This window comes from Myodes glareolus, chromosome 12, assembly GCF_982192425.1.
Source record: "Myodes glareolus chromosome 12, mMyoGla1.1, whole genome shotgun sequence".
Classification (NCBI taxonomy): Eukaryota; Metazoa; Chordata; class Mammalia; order Rodentia; family Cricetidae; genus Myodes; species Myodes glareolus.
The window spans coordinates 66,086,800-66,112,760 of record NC_142037.1 but is presented as its reverse complement, the minus strand read 5'-3'; the positions used below and the strand labels follow the sequence as shown (position 1 = coordinate 66,112,760).

General features: G+C 40.1%; 1 long non-coding RNA gene across 3 annotated transcripts in view; it reads right to left on the bottom strand.

Moving 5' to 3' along the window:
- Nucleotides 1-9,725: 9,725 nt before the first annotated feature.
- LOC146892170 (uncharacterized) overlaps nucleotides 9,726-25,961 on the bottom strand; it is a 90,578-nt gene continuing 74,342 nt past the window's right edge. For all 3 annotated transcript variants that reach the window (XR_015739497.1, XR_015739496.1, XR_015004754.2), the window contains one exon: nucleotides 9,726-10,462. This is a non-coding gene — a long non-coding RNA (uncharacterized LOC146892170). The remainder of the gene's footprint in view (nucleotides 10,463-25,961) is intronic.

Below are 25,961 nucleotides of genomic sequence, written 5' to 3'. Positions count from 1 at the left end.
GATGCAGTAGAGAAACATCTGCGCTGTGCTTTTGTGTTCCGGTATCCCTAATAGACACATTGAGCCTGAGGCCATTCTGACTGGGCTTCCTAAGCCATTTGAAATGTAACAAGGTGTTAGATCTGTGATACTTATCTCCCTGTGGTAGTGTGAGGATTAAAATGGATTAAAGAGCATCGTGTCTGTACCATGCTGCTACCGAACAAGCATTCGCGTTGGCTGCTTGGATCCCACCTCTCCAGGAATCTTCAGCGTCTCCTTTGGCACACATCGTTCCTTTCAAGCTTTAGACATCGCCTCGGAGCTCATGTTTAAAATAATCTCCCTTCGCTGCATCTTTCCCTGCTAGCCCCCCTGCTTCTCTGATCCCTGTCCACAACAAAGCTCCCCAAAATGAGCGCCCCTCTGTTAGTGGTTGGCCCACCATAATCCAAATACCGACACTGCTCCTTCCAGAGCCACCACGACTTCCCCATTGTCAGAAACCAGAAGCACATTCAGAACCATCTGTCTTTGCAGTATCCCACATTCTTTAGCGCTCGTGACTTGAATTCCTTTTTCTTGATCTCACACACACCACGCTCACCACATCTCCTCCCCGTTGGGATGGCCACTGCTTTGTCTCTGAAATGCCAACTCTTCCTCGTACAGTTGATTTGTAAATGCTGCAGATCCTGCACATACGGCCTTTTAAACTTCTTGTCTTTCAATATTCTCATCCATCTCTAGTTTATTTTTTTGCATCTGTTTATATGGCAACTCCCAAATTAATATTCTCTCGTTTTGTATCTCAGTTGCAGATGTTTATGTGGCATGTTTGTATGCATGTCTTACAGATATCATAAACCCTTTGTGCAGAAAATCAGGTTCCTGCCTTTCCCCAGTGCACCCTAAACCGCATGTTCATTTTCCATTCTTTTTCATCTTGATAAGTGGAATCCCTATCCTCCTAGGAAATAGGAGATTTCTTCCTTCAACATTGTGACCAATGTACCAAGTTCTGTCTTTTCTCCCAATCCTTCTCTTCTTAATCATCTCTACTTCCCTGACTATGACCTCTGCTTCCACCATTTCTGTTCTAAAATAGTCCAATCCCCATCAGCTTTCTCCTATTGTATTTTGCTATTTGAATATAATCATAGCCTAAGAACATAATATTTAAAAAATAATTTTGGTCGTAGCAAATAGAAAAGAATTTAACTTTTCCAAATCCAACTCAACATATCGAGCTTCTGTCCACATAAAAAATTTAGTTTCTTATCCTTACCAGTTACCACGCACACGTTCTTGTCTTAGTCACTATTCTATGACTGCGAAGAGACGTCGTGAGCAGGGCAGCTCTTTGAAAAGACAGCTTTAAATGGGGGAGACTGGCTGACAGTTTCAGAGGGTTAGTCCATGGTCATCATGGCAGAGAGCACGGTGTCAGGCGGGCAGGCATAGTGTCAAGGAGGTCGATCCTGGAATGGTAGCTGTGAGTCACATCTTAATCCGTTGGCAGCAGGCAGAGGAAAAACCCACTCCCAGTGACACACCTCCTTCAACAAAGGTAGACCTACTCCAAAAGGACTTACCTCCGAATCTTTCCAAAGAGTTCATCAACTGGGGACTAAGCATTCAAATATATGAGCCTGTGGGGTCCATTCTCATTTAAGCCACCACAGTCTCCTCCCATCCTCTGCATTTACTGAGGATGCACAACTAGTCCCCTACATGAATAGCTTCTTCTTTACTTGCAAACTCGTAGGACCTCTGAGGGCCCCATTTAACAATCATTAGGATTTGGTCACCAAACCTAATTCCTTCTTTATACTTTCCTATACTTTGTTCTTTTCTTTTTATATCATTAACTTGATTTGTATTTATAGAACCAACACTAGGTGTTGGTTGCTGCTATCTAGCACCTAGCAAAGGGCTTGGTATATAATCTGCAAATTACAAATTTTCTTTTTTTTATTTTCAGTGCTTTTAATTTTTCGTATATGTTTGTCTGTGTGCAGGTGTGTGCATGAGAGGACAGCTGCCCATGAGTCCAGAAAGAAAACCCGTTGAATCCCCTGGAGTTGGAGTTACAGGCTATTGTGAGCCACCTGACATGGGTGCTGGAAATAGAGACTGAGTCCTATGGAAGAGCATAAATCTTCTTAGCCGAAGAGTCATCTCCATAGTCCCTAGATAACACATATTTCAGAAGACATTATCATTACTTAGTTGAAGTAATACTGAGATTTACAGTAGCATCAGCCTACAGACCTGAGAGTCAGAGGTTTTTGGGAATTCAGAAGCATCTCACACACCTGGAAGGATTTGCACCGACACCTGAAGCCACATACTAGTATTTTTAGTGAAAGTTACAAACATCTACTTATAAGGTCAGGTCTAACACAATTGGCAATGAGGCTGTGAAAACAAAGGTTTTGAGTCCTCCAGTTGAAGTGCTTTTGCTGTTCTTGTCCCCCTAGCCCCAAGATGCTTAGCTTTCATGAGCGGTGACTACAGAATGAATATTCTCACTGTATGGGAAAAAAAATGTCCTCCACCCATATTGAATGGAAGGACAGTCACAAGACTTGAGAGGAAACACTGACCCTCTGGACGACAGTCACGAACTCTCCACCACGGAATTTGTCTCACCGAGATGATGGCCTCTGAGGAATATGTCAGACTCTCCGTTTTGAAATAGATTTGGGGAGAAAGGGCTCCACCTTGTGTGAACCTGGCTCTGCTGCTATTCGTGACTTAGAGAGCTTTCCCTTCTGAACTGTCCTCAAGCTGCCGTGCGCATTTCTGCTCGCACCTCGAGTGTTTCCACTCTAAACTCAAGGCAGCATCACAAGTTATTAAGTATTCTAAGCAGCAATTGTTTTATCCTAAATTGATTTATCTCTAAAATTAGATAATCCTGACATTTTCAACTGAATGTTAGTAATTATTAACATTAAAAGGCTCATCCTAAGGAATTTTAGAGTCTATCAATAATATGCCTGGATACTTTCAGTCCTGGGCACTCACCTACCTTTCAGCATCGTTGTAGGTGTAAATCTCTGAGATAAACGTCACACAAGTGTTTGGATGAGAAGCTTCATTATAAAACGCCTAATACATTATTGTAAATTCCAGAAATAACAATACAATTATTCCCACACTGGTATTATTGCCTTGAAATTTTGACATATAAAGGTAATCTTGAAAATTATTATGACAAAAATAAGTAGGAAAAATAAGACTTTTAAGGCACTATAGAAAAGTGAAAGGAGAAACAGTTAAACATTAATAGCATGAAAGGTAGACAGGTAGAGATTGGCTGTAGCAAGGAAGAAACTATTTCATAAGTATCTTTAACTTAGTGTCTAAGTGTGCGGCTCAAAATATATCCAAAAAACAAAAGGTCATGGAATGTTCCTATCTTTAATATAAACGGGAATGTATACAAGTTTCCGAAAGGCAATTTTCAAAGATGGAATACTGCTCTTTTAAATTTACATTTAACACTTGAAATTATAAAATAAATTCAAAGTTAATTAACTCTGTTAGCTCTGAATTCAAAGGCACAATGTTATATTCTAACGTTAAGGGCCTGCCAAGAAAGATACCTAAGTTCACACAAACAAAAGCTTCCAGGCACATGTAGTCGACATGAGAGGAGTGAAAACACAGAATCTGGGAAAGCTGAACTTACCCCAGCTGAAATTAAAGGCCAAACATGAAGATATAGTTGAAATAAGTTTAAACTTTGTCCTTTCATTTTCTAAATTGTGCTAAAATATATGTAACGCATAATTTGCCATTTTAACCAGTTTCAAGCATATATTTTGTGGCTTTAAATCCATTCACTTTGCTGTGCAGCCAGTACCTTAATCCACCCCCAGAACATTTTCATCTTTCTGCAGAAACTCTGTGCCCACTAGACCTTAACTTCTCATTTCCCATTTCTTCCATCCATGGAAGCCAGCATTCCGCATTGTATAGATGTGAATGTGATTCTTCCGGCCACTTCACATAAGCTGAATCACGCGACACTGGTCTCTTGTAATTGTCATTTCACTTTGCACAGTGTCTCTAAGTTTTGTGGAAGAAGAATTTCAATACAGTGATGGTGTATTCTGTCCTATCAATTTCCCACATTGGCCTTACCTGTTCAGCAGTAGATGGTGTTCATCAGTAGATGGTAGAAAACCCTTGTGCTGCTTTCTATCATTGGCGACTGTGAATTCTGCACCTTCTAAATTCTTTTTTAAAAGTGTTCCTTGTAAAATTTTTTCTGGAAAATTCTTTAGCAAAGCAGAACAGACACCTACTGCAGTCAAAAGAAAATCTAGCCAGGAGTGATGGTGGACGTACTTGTAACAAGTCCAGTTATTCAACAAGGCTGAAGTAGAAGCTGTCTCAAGAGGAAAGTAAAACATCTGACAAGTCAGGAAAGATGTCAACCTTGTCTAATACTGCAGTTACGTTCTGGAGTCACAAACTTCATTCGTTGAAAGTATATTGTTCTTTTAACCATCCTCTCTGCCAGGCTGTAATTTTAGAGTTCATATAATATATTGCCATTAAATATCTAGTTAGCAATTCTTGCTACTGAAAGATAAGATCCATTTGCCAAACTTACCAAGACAGTAACAAGAACAGAGGTCAAGTACTTATTTCCTGATTTAGCAGGGAATTAAATTTGTGTCAACTCTATGTGCATATACTCACTTCAGAATCACTATAGTCCAAACACCAGGTAAGCTATAGGATAAGAAAGGGTCTACTTAAGTCCTATGAAAAGGTTATTTTTAAGGTTCCCTCATACATGACCCTATGAGATAAAGTTTGAATGATGAAAGACTCCATGGAAGATACCTTGAATCTTATCATGGGAAACTCCATTTTGTATGAGGCCAAAGAGCAGCAATTTTCCAGCATATCAAATAGCCAGGCTCTGCAAACCATCTTTAGAAGTAAAGAGATTAACCAACAAGCACCATCCTACATCTTACCAAAAGGAAGAGCGTGATACAATTTAGTAATTTTTCAGGGAACTTATTGAGATATTCTTTCAGATTTTATGGCCCCAGAAACTAGAGACCAGAAATCCAAAATCTGCTACACTTTTAAAATGGATGAGTTTATCAAAGGGAAAATCTTTTGGATAGCTCACCTTATTGAATGCTTAACCGAAGTGAACCATCGTTTTGTTCAGTAATACTTACACCTTTTCACAGTCGAGCCCTGCTTCATATGATGAGAACTGGACCATCTCTCTCACATTCAGCTTCCACCTGCATGTTCGGTGCTGACTCTCAGTGGGATTTCATCTTGAAGCCACTGAGGACTAGCTGTAATGTAAGCCCTGTAAAGCAATTCATAATAAGACACCCGACTGTTGCTACCAAATGTGTGCCACTCTGAGATGAAAATGCTGGCACCTGTTTCAAAGTGCTGTTTGGTCTCTCCAACGATATCACAGTTGGCAACAGAGAGGAATAAAGATAAGTCACTCATCTTGTTTGTGTAATAAATGATTCAGTCCAAGTTGCAAATGCTAAACAAACAGAGTTTCTTGGATCCTGGGGCAACAGGAAGGCTGTTTATACTTCCAAAATAAGATGAAATTTGAGAATGTATTATTTCCTTACTTTTTAAATATTTGTACTCACTGGGCCTCTGTTTATGTTTTTGGGATCTTCTGTGTGCATTTGGTGGATAGGACATAAAGTATTTCTGGAACACAGAAAATGAAGAAATCTGGGAAATGAGGTTGGGAGTGCACAAGATGTGAAATAAACACTGATTATATTCATATATATATACATGTGTGTACATAACATATATTTATACACGCAAACAAACACAAGAACATATGGCAATCAAGTAGGAAGGTTCCCATTGCCTCCTGTCGTCTGACATGGTCTGAGACACAGTCTGCATACAGAGTGTTTCTTGCATGGAAACATCTAGAGGTTCTTCCTTGGAGAGAGTCGCAGCAATGCTTTCTTGAAAGCCACACTTGGTTTTACTCTGTCAACGTCACAATTATTCAGCAAAGTATACCTCAGACAAGCAAACAAACAAGCGGGACAAAAAAGAAGCTAGTTAAGCCTGGAGATTCAATTTTCCATGTATGACTTAGACGAGGGAGGGCTATTTTTTTCCTAAGCCTTTTTCTAAAGCGACCAGCTGGCTGGAGTTTCATAAGCCAGTTCCAGGGTGTGCGCTTGTGTTCACAGCTGAGCCTCTGTTGTTTGGCAACATTTCTTGGTTATTTAACCTAAATGGAAACAAGCAGAAACCACCGTTGTGTCCCTGGATGAGCGTATAGTCTAGTCTGTTTCGTGAGCTCCTACTCGGCAGCAAGCATTCGTACAGAACACAAGCAAGGTGAGATCCTTAGCCTTATTTTGGCAAAGACTGAAAATATAAAGAGAGACAGTAAAGATGCACAGCTCAAATCACAATCTAATTGTTGATATAGAAACACGTAAAATAGTATAAACACACTTACACGCGGAAGAGTGAAGCAGGCAAAACCACGCAGAAGTGATGTCGGGCGAAGCTGCTGAGGCAGGTACTCGACCTGTTGACAGAATTGCGCTTCTGCCTCTGTCTTCTTGCAATTCCAGGGATTCAACCCCCGGCCTTGCGCATACTCCACCACTGAGATAGATCTCCAACCTCCAAACCCTTCTAGAAACTAAAACAATTCTGAAAACTCTGCACTGTGCTTCTGAGACTATGTCTATATGCATACCCGTTTGTGCCAGTTTTCCTCAGAGAGTGGATAGTTTCGTATGCTAAGTCTGTGATTCCGCATGCATAAAAGTTGCAGGTCACCAGGCAGTGATGGCACACACCCTAAATCCCAGTACTTGGGAGGCAGGGGCAGGCAGATCTCTGTGAGTTTGAGGCCAGCTAGGTCTACAAAGTGATTTCCAGGACAGCAAAGGCTTCACAAAGAAAGCTTGTCTCGAAAAACCAAAACAAAACAAAAGCTGGAGGTTACCTGGTGACTAGGGACTAAACAATCACTTTCAGGGAAACCTCCATGCCTGTATAGCGAGGAACCTATGGGATGTGGGTGGGACGTGGCTGCCGCAAAGCATCAAGTTCACCTTGCACAGCAGAGGCAGGAATACCCCAGGTTCCTACTGCCTACTAAATGTGTACATTGGCCATAGGAAATCACTGAGATGATACTTAGCTAGCTGAGTCCGGCCACTCCAAGACCAGTCAAATAAGTGAGAGATTCAACAACAATTTGGGGAATAAAAATTCATCTGTACGTTTTAGGTCAAAACCACTTTGCATAAGCAGGGGTTCTGATGCGGGAGAATTGTCTGTATCCTGTCAATCATATTTTAATAAAACGCTGATTGGCCAGGCAGGCAGTATAGGCGGGTCAACCAGACAGGAAGTAGAGGCGGGGCAATGAGAATAGAATAAGGCTACGGAGGAGGAAGGTCCTTCTGCCATTCCTGCGCAGACCTCTGAAGAGGCAACATGTAAGCTGACAGCTGAAAAAGGTACCAAGCCATATGGCTAACATAGATCAGAATAATGGGTTAAGATAAGTCATAAAAACTAATAAGTAGCCTGACCTCATGGGCCAATCAGTTTATAATCTTATGGAGTCCTGTGTGTGATTTTCCTTGGGAGTTGCCAGCTGTGGGGTACCAGGTGGGACAGAAACCCCAACAAGCCGGCCCTCATACTACAGGGTTCCATATTGCTTCTGCTGCACTATCAGTGTGGGCCCCATGCTCCTCACTTCTGCTTCAAGAGCTTTTAGTTCCCTAAAGGTAGGTGCGCTACCAAATGCAATGCCATGCCACGAAAGTATATTTTTAATAAAAAATCAATTAAATAACCAATGTTAAACATTTTACAGAAAAATATGTTTCTTGTTCAGAAATAACAACTAAAATGTTTTAAGGATATAGCTTGTTTACAGAATAATCTTCCACCCAAACTTCTAAAGACTGAATCTGTGTTTCCATCGAGGATGGGTTTTGATGCTAATACAGCCATGCCGTTCAGATGTCCATGTCTTTAGCATGACCCATTATTCATCTGCTTCTGTCTATAAGCCCAAGGATCAGCAAAGACTCGTAACCAAGAGACATACTATATTGACCCATCAGCTCATCGCAACATCTTCATCAATATCTTCATCAACATCTTCATCAATAATTATTAAAGGCTAATTTTCAACATGAGTTTGACAAGACTCACTGTGGCCAAATTAACAAATTCAAGTAAAAGAGATAAAAAAAAAAACCTTAACTTGTTAACTTGAGGTCACATACGTGTATATACACAATTTTAAACATTGAATGGATTATATTATTGAACTTTATTGTCTACCAAAATAATACTTTCAGAATGAATAAAGCATAGTTGTGGAAAGATATCAAGTGACTACAAGTATTATTGCCGTACGTAGTGGTTCTCAAAGGCCTTCACCCCTGCCCTGGTTTCAGTTGCTATAACTATATTTAACATAACTCCACCCAGCTCAACTATGGCCACATTACAGAGTATAAATACTTTCTCATGAATTGAAAAAAATAACAACTAGTGTTGACGGAGGCTGCTCATTCGTTTCCTAGCCTCCCAGACCCAAAATAACCACACAGAAGCTGTGTTAATCAAAACACTGCTTGGCCTATTAGCTTATGCATATTTCTAGCTAACTCTTATATCTTAAATTAACCCATTTCTGTTATTATATATTTTACCACAAGGCTCGTGGTTTACAGGTAAATTCCTGGCACATCTGTCTCCTGTGGCGGCTACATGACTTCTCCCTGACTCTGCCTTCTTTCTCCCAGAATTCAGTATAGTTTTCCCCACCTAGCACTGTTCTGCCCTGTCCTAGGCCAAAGCAATTTCTTTTTTAATCAATAGTATTCACAGCATACTGAGAGAAATCCCACATCAAACTAGACAAAAATCATTTGTGAAGATCTACACCACCATAATTTGAAACAACCAAAAGTGGGCTAACAAAAGCAAAAGGAGACAAGGAGACGGCCATAAGGCTGTGTCACAAATTTAAGCATGTATTTTAACTGAAGGTTTATATTAAACCTGCCCCGGCCATTCCCTCAAAGGAGTCCACATCATAATACACATTTAAGGAAGAATTATCCTTGAAGTGACACTATCTGGCAGTCATTAAGAAACATTCTGCGGGGCTGGAGAGATGGTTCAGTGGTTAAGAGAACTGTTGTTCTTTCAGAAGACATTGATTTAGTTCCTAGCACCTGTATGTAGGCTCACAACTTTCTGTAAGTCCAGTTTCGGGGGATTTTATGCTCTCTCTGGCATCTGCTATACCTGGGCATGAACATGGTGCACATACATGCATGCAGGCAAACACTCGCGTACATAAAATTTAAAAGAGAAAAGGAAAGAAGGAGGGACAGAAGAGAGAGAGAAGGAAAGAAGAAGGGATGGAAGAGAGAGGGAAGGAAGGAAGAAAGAAAAGGTTGCGGATAATCTGTATCTCCTTGAACTTTTCAGAGACTGTGTCCTTACATAATTATCTTCTCACCATGGGTACCTGTGCTTTTCAGATTTAATCATATACTATTTTTTGTAACAACTGTTGTGGATCTGCCCGTCATCTTCACCAATCAAGAACAAGAATTATTGATTTTCCTGTGGGCTATGGCCTCATATCCCTTAAAACAAACTTAATCACTGGCATCATATAAACAAAAATCTCAACAATCAAAACACACACCTTAGTTGTTTTATTTCTTTAAAAAAATTTTTAAACCCTGTAGTGGTGGCACGTGCTTTTAATCCCATCATTCAGGGAAGCAGAGACAGGTGGATCTCTGTGATTTCAAGGCCAGCCTGGTCTACAGAGTGAGTTCAAAGATAGCCAAGAGGTACATAGAGAAATCCTGTTTCGAAAAAAACAAACAAAAAATTTAAATATCCATTTTAACATTCTGTACATTATTTCCTAATAATTAATGTTGTAAAATTTCTTGGTGACATCAAGAAAAAAATATGTAAACAAGTTTAAAGTTTATTGAAATATAAATTTTGTGTCAATATTTCATAATTCTTAACTTCCTCTGCTCTAAATATGATCTTTAAGCAAGTCACATTTATGGCCAGTTCTCAAGGAAATGTCTTTGCTTGAATGTTAGATTCTCAATGTCATCTACTAATAAGATTTGAATCCACATTATTTAATTTCCTACTAAGAGTCTTGCTCCCACAGGTTGTTAATAATCTCTTGTCGGCATCACCTCTTTCTCCTAGTAAACTGTGGATTCTTCAAGGACAGAATCCACGAGACAGGCATATTAAGTGTTTGTTGATGAGTTGCTATGTAGTTGAAACCATCCTGGTCTAAAATACAGCTCACTGGGATCATGGTATTACATCACCTCAGTGATTACGGTTATACCTTTCATTCCAAATGAAAGATGGTAGTGTATTCCTTTAATTTCCATGGAATCTGTAAAGAAAAAAAACAAAGATAAATATTATAGAACACAAAATAAAATCCATGCACCATTACTAAAGACATCGTCTAGTTATGTAAAACTAGTAGCAAAAGTGCAAACTATACGGTGATTTTTTTTTTTCAGAACCAGCAAAAAATACCTACCCAAATATTCACATAAATAATTCGAAAGTACAATGTACTCTCAGGTCGGGGCTTACATGTATTACAGTTCTTCTGTGCTTAGGGAAAGGAAGATCAAGCAAGAACTTAGACCAAAATTTTGAGAAAGAGTCAGAATCATTGTGGTTATTTGTTACAATAGGAACAGTAAGCCAATATAAGATCTCTCTAAGGTCTGTTCCAAATGCTAACAGTGCACTGCGATCATCAGAACTACAGCACAATCCATGCTTAGAGGAGTCAATGTAGATTAGAAGTGGGGAGGGGGTTTTAATGGTCTCCAGTTTCCCAGGGGGACTTGCTGTCATCAGTCATTTAGCAGGGGGTTTTCTCTAGCTATGCAGGTACACTCCTACCTAGTCAGTCCTGTTCGCCCTCCTTCCCCTCTGAGCCCTTTCAGTCACTCTGGCAGCCTGTGTTTATTGGGGCTGATTTTGTTCCAAGACATCAAGCAGAAAGAAAACTACAGTCTCTGTTTCAAGAATCCCTTACTCTTCCTTTACCCGCTCTTCCTGAAACATCATTGCAAACAGGCATGACCCTTTAATTTTATAAATTCCCACTTCCTGGTGTCAGGTGTTTGCCCAAAATGCACATTATTAAAAACAAGGTTTTCTCTTCTCTCATCCACAGCAATGGAGTTAAATGCTAGGCAGCATTTTCTATAAATGAAAGCTCACTGGTCTGAAAGCCGAAGCGGGAGGACCTTGGGACTACCCTGGGAACCCAAGGTGGGAGGAGCAGGGCTGCAACACACAAACTCATTAGAATGATTGCCAGCCAGATGGTCAGGGCCTGGGTCGTCTGGTTTTCTGTTTTGTTTTGTTTGTGTGTTTGTTGTTGCTGTTGTTTTTCATGTGCAAATTGATTCCTGCTTTAATAATAGATAGAGCACCACAATAATAATAAATAGTCCTTGAGACATCAGAGTCCTCATTCACTTCTGAGGTTAGTGTTAGTGTGGAGGAAAGAAGAGATGAGGATCTGCTGGATAGTTGAGTCATCTTTACCAGCCTTCGCCCTGGCAGCTCTCCCTGGCAAATACTCAGTGGGAAGGAGCCTATTTTCACTGCCCCGGGGAAAACTTGAGCAAGGAGCCATGGTTGCAACACTGTAGAAACTGAGAAAGAAGGCAAAAGGAAAACTGGCTTTCACTCAACTTCAGAGCTTTTTGAAAAATGGCTATTATTAGAAAAAGTCTTGGGTGTTAATCTTGGGAAATTTCATCAAGTGACACAATGGTTTGAATCCTCCTTTGAGAACTTTTGTCTTCCTCCTTGGCTGTCTTCTCTTGTCCATCCCAGAGGGCTTCTCAGAAGTATGCTTTCGAGATCATAGCTTACTGCTCAGGGATTCCCCTCATTGGAAGTGGGTCCCTTTAAGTCCCAGCTGACTCTCTGTCAGCAGCTACCCCTCTGCTTGTCAGGGGCCTGTCCTCCTCAGGGATTGTGTTCCTTCCCCATGCTGGTTACCAGTCCTGCCCTGGACCTTGAGAAATACAATGTAGCAGATTTCCATCATTAACAAAGAGGCTCGTCAAACAGCAGGAGTCAAAATGGTCAATGCCCTCTTTCTGGAATCCCCTGATCCTGTGGGAGCAGCAGTAGGGGTCTGACAGAACATCATAGCAAGCAGAAATCAAGCGAGTACAAGAAGACTCTCTCTTCTGACTTGCATATGAGCAACGTGTTGGGAAGAGAGTGAAACATCATGTCACATGGTATCTCAGGTGTGTTTGGTTGACTTGCATGCCTCTTCCTAGCTCCCGTGGTAACAGAAGGTACCATGCAAGCTTCTAAAAGAGAGAAACAACCAACAGTCCTACGCAGCTATGATGTCGACGAACCACATGACTAGCGCTTTTTGTTTGTTTGTTTGTTTGTTTCACCAGGTTCAATTTTAGAAGCCTCAGCAACCATTGCAAAGGTTCATCCTACTTCTCCACAGCAACAGTTTCCTGCTGACAGAGACGCTCTTGGTCCGCCCTCAGAAAACAGCCTAATAGAATTTCACTGTCGTCTACAAACAGCCCTGCCCGGTGTTTATTTTTAGACCCTTGAATGCTTTCAGTACATCTTTATAACGGAACAGCCAAATTCATAAGGAGGTTCTACATACATTGTTTATTAAGGGACAGTAGTTTTCAAAATGATGTAAACACTTCCGCTAATGGGCATATTATGCTGATCCCAAGCATCAGTTTGTAGAAATTAAGAGGTAATTTCTATAATACAAACACTATCATCGTCCCTATAGCTATGAACATAGCAACAGCACATGGGGCCGAGTGCTGCCTCTGAAAGCCATGGGGAAAGGTTCATTAGTAGGACAGGCTGCTTAGGAGATGGTTTGTCAATATGTCTAAGGCGGAACAAACCATTGTTTTTATTGCTATCCACTCTGGGGGGAAGCTTTTTTAAAACCACAACCCAGGAAAAAATAAAATAAGCATGGTGATCTTTGTGGCAGTTATCATTTTAGATCTATCTTTTCTTGTTGCCACTAGCAACAGGAGAATTAAGCTAAAGGAATTCCAATAAAATGAATACTGCTTTGCATGTACTGGTGAAATATCCTAGTGCTTTGTAAAGTGAGTAATAGAAATTATTGGTCTGAGTTTTCTGGACAGATATTTTTAAAATCTTAAAACAACAGTTATCAATCATGAGATGTGAATGTTGGAGCCGGGAAGAATAATTTCTATTGAGTGTGCGGAGCGTCTCTGTGCTCTGCAGAACCTGAAGCAGTGAGATTTACTTCCTTGGCGCTCACACACAGAGGCAGAGATAAAATTAAATATCCAGCATTTGAACTGGAAAGTGATCTGAGCTCCAGCACTGCCGACAGAAATCCTGCAGGCTTTGATCAACTGAACACATTTGACCTTGTAAATAAAACCTCACTAACAAAAAGCTTTACTAGCACAAAGATGAAATAACTGAAGCTTAGTTCAGCATTAAGTCCTGGGTGGGATTCTGGATGTCTGCCTGTCCTTACTAATTTCTTCCTTGTGTGTCTATGGATCTGACAGATGATTAATCTTCCTATGGAGAAAGCTTGCTGAAAGAAATACAAAAGAGTGACAAGGAAAAGTGGAACCTACCTTTCTGTACTTTTATTTCTTTAATGTTTATGAGTGATTTGCCTAAATGTACGCATGTCTACCGCATGTGAGTCTGGTACCCACAAAAGCCAGAAGAGGGTATCAGATAATCTGACACTGGATTTATAGACAGCTATGAGTCATGATATGGGCCCTGGAAATCAAACGCTGGTCCTCTGAAAGAGCAGCAAACGCTCTTAATCACTGAGGCATCTCTCCAGCCACTTGTGTGACTTTAAAGGCCTGTTCTTTTCATTCTGCCACACTGGTTCTTAAAGACAAAACATAGAACAGTGTTTATTGTCCAGCCTCTGCATCAGAGGATCCAGGAGGGTTTCCTAGGAGCCAGGTGCTTCAATTACATAATTCTTCAAAAGCACTGCAGGCCATAGCACACGGAGGCCTTGTGAAATAGGTGTCTAGAATACTGGCATGGAAACCCACTGAGGGGCTTAACTGAGATTACAGAAACACTAGGGGCCGCAGCTGCCGTCTGAAACCAGAGCTATCTGACTCAAACATGTTATTTATGCCCTCCTGTTCTGTCTCTGACAAGACACAACCTTCCAGTAATGGTGTTGTGTGTGTTAGGGGCAGGGAGTGAGGGATGTGTACCAGTATCATGGCAGATGAGGGGTGTGTTAGGGGTGGGAGTAAGGGATGTTGTACCAGCATCATAGCAGATGAGGGGTGTGTTAGGGATGGGAGTAAGGGATGCTGTACCAGCATCGGGGCAGATGAGGCTTTCCTCACTGAGTGCAGTTTGATTTTACAAGTTAAAGTCTGACCTCTGGTAAAGTCAAATATGTATACATACGTTGAATGTTGTTGCATAATGAAATTATTGTTTTTGTTCTACAAGAAAGACTATATATCTTCAAAAAAAGAATTTTGGCTTCTGTGTACATTAAAAAAAACAAAAGGAAAAATACAATGAAGCAAAGGATTTTCTGTACAAATTATATAGGATGAAGTGTTGTTGCTCCATGACGGCTCTCTCGCTGACTCTGCTTTCTTCCTCCCAGCATTCAGTTCTGTCTTCTCCACCTACCTAAGTTCTGCCCTATCAGGGACCCAAAGCAGTTTCTTTATTAACCAATGAAAGCAACATAAAGACAGAGGACCTCCTACACCATTAACTGGTTGTCACAGTCAAGGTATTTAAGATATCCATCACCTTGGATAATTACTTTTCTTGCATATGATGAAAAGACCCACTTTAGAAAATTTCAGGTATCAAAGTTGTTGGGTCAAGGGATTGGGGGTGGGTTTAAAGAAGTTTGGGGAAATCCATTTATGAAATTCTTAATTAAGAAAAGTATTTTTATGATAAACCTTTAAGTATAAAATATAGCTTTGTTGAGTCTAGTCATCATCTGGAGTTGAATCTCCAGAACTTATTCAATCTCTATAGATGGAATTTTGTGCCATTTGACCAACATTCTACAGTGTATGAGTCATCCTCAAATTTCACAGCATGGAACAGACTCCAGGGCCTTGTGGCACAGGCCTGTCATCCTATCTACTCTGGAGAGGGAGCCAAGTGGAACGCAAGGCCAAGGCCTGTCTGTGCTACAGAATGAGTTCAAGTCTGCCTAGGCAATTTGGGAGGGTCTACCTCACGGTCATATTTAAAAGAAAAGAGAGAGCTGGCAGTATAGCACAGAGGACACCCAGCATGCACAAGGTCCTGGGTTCAATCCCCACACTGGAAAGGTGAAAAATCCCCAGTAGACTCTTTTCAGACAATCTCTTGATTTTGCATTAAGACCAACAAGAAACTGAAGGCACTGCCCATGCCCCATGCCCCATGCCCCATGCCCCATGCCCCATGCCTGGAATCTACATGGAGCCAACAAATGAAAGATCAGTGGAAAGACAGAGTTTTTCTTCTAATTCAGCCGAGTAGAAAAAAGGAGAAGTCAGAAGCATAAACACACGACTGTCAAGTAAATACTAAGAATTTAAATTTCAAAATACTATTAAAAGTGATACAGCTTCACAACATGGTTTGTACAGCCCTTTAAAGGAATGTGTGTATACATATTCTTAAAAATTTCCACCTCCTCCCTTCCTCCCTTTTCCCCCCTTTCCCCACTCCTCTTTCCCCCTTCTTCTACAGTCTAAAGAATAGTCAGGGTTCCCTGTCCTGTGGGAAGTCCAAGGTCCTCCCCGCTCTATCCAGGTCTAGGAAGGTGACAAAGCCAGTACATGCAGTAGAATCAAAACCCAGTGCCATTTCCTTGGCTTCTCAGTCAGCCCTCATTGTCAGCCACATTCAGAGAGTCTGGTTTGATCACATGCTCTATCAGTCCCAGTCCAGCTGGCCTTGGTGAGCTCCCATTAAGTCAGCCCCATCATCTCAGTGGGTGGGCGCACCCCTCACAGTCCTGAATTCCTTGCTCATGTTCTCCCTCCTTCTGCTGCTCATTTGGACCTTGGGAGCTCAGTCAAGTGCTCCAATGTGAATCTCTGTCTCTATCTCCAAACATCGCCAGATGAAGGTTCTATAGTGATATGCAAAATATACATCAGTGTGGCTATAGGAAAGGGCCAGTTCCAGCACCCTCTCCTCAGCTGTCCAAGGAACAAGCTGGGGACATCTGCTTGGATACCTAGGAAATCCTCTAGAGTCAAGTCTCTTGCCAACCACTTCCTACATATAACCCTAGTAGCACAGACAATAAGGGCAACATTGAATAAATGGGACCTCTTGAAACTGAGAAGCTTCTGTAAAGCAAAGGACACTGTCAGTAAGACAAAAAGGCAACCTACTGATTAGGAGAAGATCTTCACCAACCCCGCATCAGACAAAGGTCTGGTCTCCAAAATATATAAAGAACTCAAGAAACTAGACTTTAAAATGCTAATTAACCCAATTAAAAAATGGGGTACTGAACTGAACAGAGAATTCACAACAGAAGAAGTTCAAATGGCCAAAAGACACTTAAAATCATGCTCAACCTCCGTAGCAATAAGGGAAATGCAAATCAAAACAACTTTGAGATACCATCTTACACCTGTCAGAATGGCTAAAATCAAAAACACCAATGATAGCCTATGCTGAAGAGGATGTGGAGTGAGGGGAACACTCATCCATTGCTGGTGGAAATGCAAACTTGTGCAACCACTTTGGAAATCAATGGGGTGGTTTCTCAGGAAATTCGGGATCAACCTACCCCAGGATCCAGCAATACTACTCTCCAGTGTATTTCTTAAAACAGGATCTCTCACCTAACTGGAGCTCACTGATGCAGCCAGACTCGGAGCAGGATAGCTCCAGGGACTCTCCTGTCTCTGCCTCCCCAGCACTGGGTTAGAGAGTGACTGCTGTGTCCGACTTTTGTGTGAGTTTAGGGATGTTATCTCAGGTCCTGGTAACATGTTACTGCCTGAGCTATCTTCTCAGCCCATTTCTACCTTCTTAAGGCAGATCTTAAATTGTTGGTGATAGATCTTCTTACAAGATAAAAGCATCAATTTGTAGAGATTTTAAATTCTCTACAAATACTATTTTTTTCTGTGTCCCATAGAGTTGAATATGTTGTTATTTTGTCATAATTTCAATTTGAAATGTTTTCTATCTTCCTCATTTCCTCTTTGATCTGTAGGTTATGTAAGAGTTTGCTCTTTAGTGCCTTATCTTTGGAGTTTCCTTAGATATATATTAAGATTATTGATTCTTAATTTATTTCTGCTGTGGTTAGAAAAGGAACTCTATATTATTGCATTCCTTTCAGGTTTATGATGTTGTTTAATAACCTAGAATAATTGAAGGACCATCCACATCTTAAAGTCATACACATTTGTGGTTATGGAATATAGTGTTCCATAAAGGAAAGTACTCTGTGACTGACAGCCTTTCTCAGATCTTTTATGTCCTTAATTATTTTTTTGTCTGGTTTTTGCTATATAAACTAGTGGTACAGGGGTATTGAAATCTCCATATATGATTATGTAATTTTTTATTATTACCTTTAACTGTCTTAACTTTGCTTCCTGTATTCAGATGCTGTATTATTATTAGGTATATGAACATTTAAAATTATTATGACATTCTACTCTATAGATCATTTTAACATGATTGACTATTTCCATTTGATTCTAATGATGCATTTTTGTTCTAGTGTCTGTGTTATCTGACACTAACATAGTCACTGCAGCATCTAATTAATTAATCTAATTAATTAGAATTAATAATAAAATCCCAAGTTTTTATTTGTTTAGTCAGTTGAGCTTTAGTCACTTGTTTGTTTTTGTTTGCTATGATGACACAAGAGGAGAAGTGGACTAAATATATCTGGGATAAGAACTAATGATCAGAAAAACTAGCCCCTTTGCCACAGGTTGAAACTTCCAGTAACTGTTACCCTCCCTAGGAGCGGAAAGGGACTGGAGAATGAGTTCTGTCACCTACATCCAGTGACTTAATCATGTCAATATAAGGAAGCTTTGATGAAAGTATCTAAACAACAGAGACCACAGGACATCCTGCTGATGTAGACAGAAGTTTCTGTCCCTCTTAGTTCCACAGTTGTTCAGTCCCAAAAATTTCCAATAGAAACAGATGGCCCAGATGACCCAACATTTCAAAGCACCTCTGCTGCAGTTTCTTCTGAGTTCTGCATCCTGAACAGCTTCAAGGCTGCTGGCTGAGATAATCAGGTCTCACAGAATATTGTTGTCAGGACTTAACCATAATCCTTAATTTTCCTTGGGTTCTATAAGATTACCAGCAACCCTAATCAGCAGAAAATAGCCTAGAAAACTATGCCCACATTCCCAAAAAATTGATTATGATTGTTTGCTTTTGTTTAGAGTAGTAGAACAACTTTTATGGACAAAAATCAGGAAAAAAGCTAAACAAAGGAAATTAGATTCAGGGTTCTTATTTTGAAGAGAAAAAGGGGAAATACTGTGGAATAATGCTCTTGTACACTGTAAAGATTTGTCACTCATGTCACTCATATTGGTTTAATAAAATGCTGGTTGACCAGTAGCCAGGTAAGAAGTGTAGGCAGAGTAACCAGACTAGGAGATTGCTTGGGAAGAAGAAGGGTAGAGACACAGTCACAAAGGAAGCAAGATGAGAATGCTTAATTGAGAAAAGGAACCAAGCCATATGACTAAACATAAACAAGAATTATGGGTTAATTTAAGTTGTAAGAGCTAGCTAATAATAAGCCTGAGCTAATAGGCCAAATAGTTTATAATTAATACAAGCCTCTGTGTGTTTCTTGGGGATTGAATGGATATAGGACCAGACAGGACACAAACTTCTGCCTACACACTGGTAAGTAGAACATGTGCTATCATGCCCTACTGCCCTCTATATCTTATTCTTTGGATCCTTCCATTCAGATGGTCCTGAGTTCTATCCTCTACAAGAGACAAATCATAGTATTAAAGTACTTTCTGAGTTTCTGTGAGGGAGTCAATGGAGTTATTGAACCTATGGAGGAGTATCTGGGGAGTCACCAAGTTTGTATTTAACTGGGAAAGGTGGGAAGCCTGGGAAACCCAAGAGAAATTAAAATAATAATTTTAAATGTTCATGATATGGTACTAAACTCTTTAATCTGTGGGATCTGGCATTAACTCCACATACACAATATCATAATGAATTCTGCCCTATTGATTTGGAAGGAGCAAAAATTTGTTAACACTGGAAAAGGGTCCACATAGAAGTTGTATGGTAATTACCTCTGAACTAAAATATTACAAATTTAGGAGGAGAGGGGGAAGCACTGGAGACTTCCAGTCAGAAGTCTGGGAGAACAGCAACTTGGAAGATCCTCACAAGAGTCCATCCCTGGTTACATAAGAGAAATGAGCAGTTGATGGGGGAGAGATTGTTGGACTGTAGCCTGCAAGCTGTCCAGAAGGCTCCAGGTTTGCAGCTTTCATGAACTGCAGTCTGTGGTGCAGTGGGCCTGTTGATGATGCAGCTGATTTTAAGTCATCCATATTCCCTTCAGGAACTGCTTAGCCATATTCCTGTTAGTAGCCCTAGTGAGGACACCCTGGTCAAGTAGAACAGTGGCGCAGTTGCTACTTTGGTCTGTCCTGGGTTTCTTTTCTGGGGTGAACGAACATGTACGTCATGTCTCCTCAGTAAAATTTGTCACAGAACAATAGGGCTACCATTTTGATTATTTTCTCTTCTGTGTTCCACTTCAATGATACTATCAATCTATTTCCAAGCTCTCTGATGTGTTCCATGGGTTATGAGCGTGAATTCCACTTTACACCTCATTCCTCTCCTCCACCATTTGGAAGCATATTACTCCCTATCCAAGACTCAGTTCAGCGATTTTCAATTTTTCAAAGAACTTCCTGAATTCACAGATGGGCCTAATCATTTTCTCTTTAGTTCTCCCAAGTACAGTCTATGCATTTTCCCTCCCAGTGACTCTAGCCTCATTACTGAGTTAGAGCCCTGTCTCTTCTTCCCCCGTGTTTATGTTGCTAGTTGTGCAATGGAACTTTTCTCTTTGGGGTCTTTTATTTTTAATCTCATACAAGATCCACGAGGTGCAAAGCCTGTCCCTAAAATAAAAGTTTTTCTCTTCCTGAACTGGACAGATGTTACTAATTCTATTATCCAAATTCATCTAACTGAAAAGTTATGACAGAAACCCCTCTCTGGAAAACCCCTGACACAGCTCATCCTTTGTTAAGATGAATCTTGTTGCTGCTAGATGGAATTGAAATCCACATCGATGGAAATAATTCAGTCAGCTAAAGGGGTTCTGAGTCACAGCAAAGGAGAGTTTGTGGGATTTCATGAATGCTTGGGAAACCAGCAGCAAAGAATTCATTATTTACTACGCTGACCAAACTACCTATTGAAGCTCACTATACTGATTCCAGGGACAAAATCTGTAGCCCAGCAGAGCACACAGCAGTGGCAGAAGAGAAAAGTCTCTCAAGTTCTACGAACCTAGAACCTTGAACTCCAGGTCTTCTATTTGTCAACTCTGCAGCCTTGAAGATAGTCCTTGATCTCTCTGTTTCTGCTGTAGCCGTCAAATAGGAACAGCTGCTTTTAATGTGTACCTTTACTGTAAATGCTTAAAAAAGCATTTACTTAAGCCACATAGCAAACAATGTTTACGCTGAACAAACAGAAAATAACGCACCCCTTTTGGTGGCATCATTACTACTTTTATTTCTGATATTTATCTGACCAAGTTCATTGGAAACACGTAGTAGCTATTAAGGCTAACTTAGCAGACACCCTTGGCAATATCACCCAAATTCAAAAGGTTTTATTTATCCTAGATATTCATGGTGCTTCTAAATCAACAGAGGAGGAAGGACTTTCAGAACTTTTTTTTCCGATAAGCATATATTCATAATAGGAAAAGACGTTATTTACCAACCACTGAGAATAACCTAGGCACTCTGTGCTAGGTGTTTTCCCTGCAACAGCCATTTAAAGCAAGGGGTAATGGAAATGAAGGGAACGGAAATACCTTTGAGAATTTGCCAACGCTGCAATATAAAGCTGAGACTTAAGGCACATTTCTAGAGCCCTCGCTCTGTGTCTTTGTTCAGTGCTTTTCCCCAAAATATCCAAGCCCTCTCTTGGTCTCTAGTCCTCTCCTTGTTCACCCAGATGCCAATCTATCATAAGCACCTGCTCAATGACAACGCCAACGTGGGCCAGAAGACAAAGGATCTTGGTATCTGGAAACAATATCACTCTGAAGATGCTGTGAATTAAATTCTATAACAAGCAGAGGCTGGTCAACACGGTAGCAGGCATTCACAAGCCTGACAACGGGTCAGCTTTTCTTCTAACACTTGCTTATGGCCGACACTGGTACTTGCAAGCATTCTCTCAGCAAGATGCCTTCACTTTGGTTACCAAAGGAGAGAGCAGAGCCAGTTACCATCTCTACAGACCTCACCCACGCTGAGTGACTCACCCTCAGAGGGAGGACAGGGACAGGATTCAGCTTCAGATCATGGGTGAGAATTTTCAGAATTAATAGGAACAGAGGACATGGATGTCAGCTGAAATATCACATTTTCAAATGCATCTGGGGAGAAGGGTCGAAGTTGAGGGCTTGTGAATGGAAAGAAAACATTCTTCTCCCAAAAATAACTAAAAATGGTCTTTGGTACTTATTTAAAATAAAATATTAATATCACTTCTAAAAGGCATACTGTAGTAGCAGCGCTATAGTCAATACAATCATGGTTTAATTGGCCTAGGTATGGTAGTACATGCCTTTGATAGGAGGCAGAGGCAAATGGATACCTGTGAGTTCAAGGCTAGTTTGGTCTATATAATGAGACCCTGTCTTGATATATCAATCTCTTTAATTCCTATATTTTTGGAACATTCGTATGTCTAAGTAATCTGAGACAGGATGTTCAAATATAAACTTTAAGAAGCCCTTCATGAGAAACTATTGCTGCCCTACTTGAAAAACAATTGCTGGTGGGCCTGTGAGACAGCCAAGCAGGGAAACACACATATCAGTGAGCCTGCTGGCCTGAGTCTGGTCCCCAGGACCCGCATGGTGGAAGGAGAGAACCTCTGACCTCCACACATGTGCCTTATCCTTAGTACAACCATACACATATACACATATATGCACAAAACAAATAATTGTTAAAAGATTATTTAAAAATTTAAAAATGCATTTACTAGCATCATCATTTTCAGTTAATTGATGTTATCTGTAGAGACATTAATTCCAACAGAATCCCTACATCCTTTGCTTTGAATTAGGTTACACTTAAATTACTAAATAACACAGGAGAGAAGTTTCTGTGAGTGTGTTTCTGCATTTCTACATGTGTCCACATGTAAATATGTACATATCTCTTTTCCAGCACATAACTGGAAAAGAAATAGAATTCGCTCATATGTGACACTAGATTTGAATGTTTCTCCAGTGGCTCAATAAACACAGAAGATGAAAATCATTAAAGAATTCATACACTGTTTTAGGGTTTGATAGTTTTGTTTCCAAACAACGAAAATACCCAATATAAATTATATATAAAATCATAATATAATGAAGAAAATAATAGCCAATCAGTCTAGAGCACTGTCCTTGAAAAGTAGACTGAGACTGACATGAACAGTGAATAAAGTATCAATCAATAGATGTTCTCATTTTCTATATTTACAAGCTAGACAGAAATGGAAATTTCTTAGGAAAGACAAAAGGGCACTATTCCTCCATGCACATGTACACACAGAAACACACAAGCCACAAGACTTATGTATATATACTCGAACTAAATATGCCAGGCCAAAGAGAAGGTAGATTTGGAAATCTATTTTTTTATTTTTTTTAATTTTTCTTTCTTTTTCCTTTGTTTTGTCTTTGATTTGGGTTGGGGTAGGGCAAATAAGGGGGGAGATTGTCATTCACTCTGCAGTCAGGATGGTCTCAGAATTGCGATTATCCCGCCTTCGTCCTGAGACATGAGATTACAGACATGAGACACAGTGCCTAAAAAAACCCACTATAATGGATTCCAAAGCTGAGCTGGATCTTCGGGAATCCACCTAATTTATTCACCTGGCAGAGGACTTTTTCTAAGGCATCAAAGAGCCAATGTGAGTAGACTGTAGGCTGAGGAAAGAATCTCAATTTTTATGATGTTCCCTTTGTTGCTACTGTTTAGAAGTGACATTGCTTCTGTTTGCTTTTTTGTGTACAGATCATTAATATTGAGATATTGAGTTCTTGGCTTTGCCAGACACCAACTAGAAACAAAACACAGAGCCTAACCACAGATTTTAGTCTAGGGACATAAGCAAGTTGCAACGCAATGACGTTTCTGCCTCTGTTGAGCTCTGATCCTAAGGCTGGAGTGCTGTCAAAACCAAAGCTGATAGAATTTGGATCTGGAAAATCAGTGGGGTTCTGGAAGGATTCCGTTGTCACAGCAACCCAGACTGCCCTGTGTAGAAACCCACTCTGATAGGAAGCACTTCTCTCCAGGAACTTGGCTAAAGTAATCAAAAACATGGCTTCAACCCTAAGGTCTGAGAAACTAAAATTTCTACCAACCTCACAATCTGTGGGTTATAGAATTAGTCTCTGGGTCTCATGTAACCTCTACTTTGTATTAGCATACGGACTACGGCAGGTTCTTGACCACACTTTGTGGCTATGGATACCACACACAGCTAAGTTCGGGGTGAGGATTAAATGAAGTGAGTCACGTAAAGTAGCAAACACACTAATAAACATCTGTTCCACATCCTCTTTGACATCTGAAACATCAATATTCTGACAAGTTTGTATTTTGTGATTTGGAATCATTGGGGTTTTATTTAGTTTTTGTTTATATACTCACTTCTGCTCTCTGTGCGATTATTTTCACAATTTCAAATAAACAATGTTTTCTTCACAAGTCTTCTACAAACACCATATAACTAAAAGCTAATGAATCTGAGGGATGCAGAGCCACAGTTAAATATATATGTGTTGGTTCCAGAATTCACCTGGCTGCTCCTCCCCTCAGCTCTCACGTGTCTGATTAGATCAGTCTTGGAATTAGTGTGCATCTGTACAGTGTGGTCCCTCTTCTCCACAAAAAGCTATTGGGAAGTAAATAATGCTTGTGGGTTTATTTTTATCTTGTCTTGTTTTATTTTCATAATCTACAGTTTCTCGCTATTAAGAAAATGCAGCAATTTGGTCAACAATCAATGGTTTGCTTGAATTCCTTAAGTGACCGTTTCTTTACTTGAATACCTATCTTATTCACAAATCTGTTTATTGTTCATTATTTTGTCATTTTTTTTGTTGTTGTTTGAAACAGGTTCCCATATAGTAGAGTACTGTGGGACATTGGTCTTGTATCCTGCAAATATTTGTCACTTACATTGTTTAATAAAATGCTAATTAGCCAATAGCCAGGCACCTAAAGTATAGGTGGGGCGACCAGAAGAGGAGAATTCCGGGAGGAGGAAAAGCTCAGTCTGTAGTCATAACCCAGGTGCAGAGGAAACAAGATGAGAATGCCTCGCTGATAAAAGGTACCAAGCCATGTGGCTGACATAGACAAGAATTATAAGTTAATTTAAGATGTAAGAGTTAGTTAATAAGAAGCCTGAGCTACTAGGCCAACCAGTTTATAATTAATGTAGACCTCTGTGTGTTTCTTTGGGACTGAAGTGCTGCAGGACAGAAACTTCTGTCAACAGTGGAGGTTGTCACTGAACTCCTGATCTTTCTGTCCCCACTTTCTAAGTGCTTCATAAGCCTATATTTTCAAATATGACACAAAAATTGATGAAATAATACATTTAAAGTATCTTGCATTCACCAGCATTTTGCATCGAGAAGTTTAAATATAAAAGGTGATTTCTTAAATAAACCATAAACCAACCCTGGACAGAAACATAGAATTACAACAGCCCAAATTTTGGCACCTAAATCAATGGAAGGAATCACTGTTCTATCAGACTATTTTGACAGGACAAGTACAGATACCCAAAGGAATTGACACATCAAGTCTCTGGGAACCATTAGTGGAAACTATCCTTAAGGAATCCCATCTAAACCACTGGTACACACAGGCAACAACTATTCAGAACAGGATGCCTGAAAACATTAGAACAGAAACCAGTATAACTAAGCATTAGCATAAGCATAGATATAAATATGCCCAGTGCACTACTTAGAAAATTAATGTCAGTTCTACTCACAGGCACTTAAAGATGATTGGCGAGTAAAGAAAAATTAATAGGAAGAAAGAACATGAACCTAGACTGTAATGGAAGAATTTCATTTTTCTCTTAGAAAAGAGACAGACCTTCTAGAACAGAACCACATACTCTGTATCAATTTTAGCAAGACACTGAGCATGGTTCAGCTTGGATATCTGCAACTGGATAATCTGAGTGTGGACCGATGATGATGGGATTGGTGCGATGAGTTTTCACGTAAACCTGAACCTTCAGATCGAATGGGATTACCTAGTTTAGCTGACCTTAAAAAGAACACCAATCTGTTAGTGCAAACAGCTTCTAGTCTCCTTCGTTCTTTTTTCATTTCCGACTGATTGAGTTTGCACAGTTGGTCTCTTTTGCAGTCAGATAATAACTGAAGCACAAACCAATTTGCCACGATGTCCCAATTAACGTTATCTAGTCTCACATCTTAAGAACAAACTACTGTTTACTCATTAAGTGTTTTGTAGGTGTTTTTGGAATTTAGAAACTTAATTCTGAAACATTTTAAT